This window comes from Amia ocellicauda, chromosome 13 (genome assembly GCF_036373705.1).
Source record: "Amia ocellicauda isolate fAmiCal2 chromosome 13, fAmiCal2.hap1, whole genome shotgun sequence".
NCBI classification, from domain to species: Eukaryota; Metazoa; Chordata; class Actinopteri; order Amiiformes; family Amiidae; genus Amia; species Amia ocellicauda.
The window spans coordinates 29,771,925-29,774,309 of NC_089862.1; the positions used below are offsets into that span (position 1 = coordinate 29,771,925).

Genomic DNA, 2,385 nt, shown 5'->3' on the forward strand with positions numbered 1-2,385 from the left:
AACAGCTTGCAATTGGATTTTGAAAGCTAAATGGACCAGAGGTTCAAAAATCCCTAACTCTACAAGGCCCAAATCATGCATTATATTTTACAGGTAACCATTTCCATTGAAGTTCACAAACCATGAAGAATACAAGGACTCTAAACAGTTTACATAAACAGTGCAAATATACACACACACTATCTGGAAGAGAACATGGAGGAAATTGTCCAGATATAATTCTGCCTCATTCAAATCCTCCTTCCCATACATGCTTTTCCAGTTCATGGTAAATTAATGGCTCTAGGGTCTGTAGAACTATTGAAGTGGTGGTGGGTACAGTCAAGTCTTAATTGACTAATGTGGGTTTAACTGGAGATGAAAACCTGCTTATTGCAGCAAATTCACAAGCACACTACCAACTAGTGAGGCTTTGTGGCGGATTAGATCTTTAAAAACGGCCAATTAACCTTAATCCAAGACGCCTGTAGATATTGCATCCCTTTTTTTTTTTTTGGTACACACCCATCAGGCAGCCCTTGCAAATCAACCATCGATTCCCCGTGCCGCTTTAAGGGTTCCAAGTTCAAATTAGAGTCGAAAAATAATGCATTTCTAATCATTACGTTTATTAAATCGATTTAAACATTTGTACAAATTGGTGGCGTTATCCGTGCCAAGACATTTGCCCCGCAGACCACATCCCGTCCAGTCCTCTCGTCGGCTGACCATGTCCCCCAGTGTGTTGCCTCTCTTGCCCGTTCTGCAGGCGGGCGCTCCTGGAACAAAGGAGAGGATGCTGCGCTCCGGTACCGCCGCTGCTTAGGAGTTTTCGGTCTGTTTCTCCTGTGCTATTGCTGAGGGAGGGATGAAAGGAGGGGGGATAAGAGCCCATGCAGTCACTTCACATTGCCTTGCCCTTCCCTGAATTCAAACGGCGTGCAGAGCAGCCGGGAAAACGTGCCCAGACATCAGGTGAACCAGTCCATTGAGAATGCCAATTGATTAATACATTAGAGCCAGAACTTAATTCACAGAGCATTCAGGGATCATTAAATCTCATGGTCACAAAACTAGTCTATTGCTAATCTTCACACAGCTCACGCAAGGTAGGCGGTTATTGCAATTAAAACAAAGTAGCAGAGCCATGCACATCCTATTTTCAGTGTCAATGGACCGAAAGTCCTTAGGATACTTACTCTCTTTTGTGGGAAGCGTGTTCTTCTCATTGGTCTCCGTCTTCTTCAGCTTGGTCTTATCAAAGCCGGAGATCTCCTTCAGGTCTGGTTTGTCTGCCATTTCTGGTCAATGAAGCTAGGTGAACGACAGGAGATGTACAAGACACCGTTTAATTGTGGAGGAGGGACAGCAATCGCGCCAAGCATTTAAAACACATTAAACGAGATTAAACAAAGGCTGGATGAGAATCCGTGCGGGGAGTCAAACTGCAGACCTGTTTGAATATTTCCATTGGATGCTTTAAACCCCCTACACCTCAAGGTCGTCTACAGAATAAACATGAAAAATATAAAGTGCAATAAAAACCCTGCTGGAATTGTTCAGCCCCAAGCAGCAACAAGGATAGAGTGGCTCGATTGCAAGACCGCATTGACCATGCACCATCCTGCCACATGCATTTAGCTTTAAATATAGATTAAAACAAAAACAGCATGATGCAGCTAACAAAGAATCACATTCTGTAACAAAGACACGCTTTTTGAAGATGTAAAACCAATTTACTTGACAGCGGTGCAGTCACCAAGTGAAGAGAGTCGCAGTCTCGGAACAATAGGGTTCCGCCTTCGTCTCCCAGCTTTTTATACGCCAGCTATGGTGTCATGACGTCATATACTTGATCAATTTGGGCGTGTTGTCTTGGTCGGCATAGCATAGACTGGGACATGCAGAAAACTGGCTACAAAACCATTCACTTCTGCCATTTAAAAAGGATGATGTATTGTCAGCTTACAGATACTTCGCCCAGTATCATCTTACATATATATATATATATATATATATATATATACACACACACATTTAAACAATATATAATTAATAAAACAATGATTATGAATGTAATTGTTGAGGATAATTTAAATAATGCGCAACATTGTTAAATCGACGTCTAATATGTAGGCGTTTACATTTCTAACAGTCAGTTTGTAATTCCTGTCAGTTGTGTTAGATGCCTGAAATGCTTTTCTAGGAATATGAGATTGTATGACATTGAGATATGTAGGAGATTTTGCATAGCAGTAAAATTCCGGTGACAAAGAAATCAGACCAGTTGGGTGAATAGCCTAACCTTACAGGGAAACATCCTCTTTAGAGCCAGGTCTTCTGGTTTTCATTTCAACCAAACTCTTAATCACCTAAATTCCTTGAGCCCTTATTTGACCTTTTTCT

The 2,385-nt window shown here is 41.6% G+C and overlaps 1 long non-coding RNA gene across 1 annotated transcript; it reads right to left on the reverse strand.

The window, feature by feature from the left end:
• Window positions 1–587: 587 nt before the first annotated feature.
• On the reverse strand, window positions 588–1,293 carry LOC136766756 (uncharacterized). Its single transcript, XR_010821771.1, has 2 exons — window positions 1,179–1,293; window positions 588–836 (listed from the first exon to the last, which is right to left on the reverse strand). It is a non-coding gene; the product is annotated as an uncharacterized LOC136766756 (long non-coding RNA).
• Between the last annotated feature and the right edge of the window lie 1,092 nt (window positions 1,294–2,385).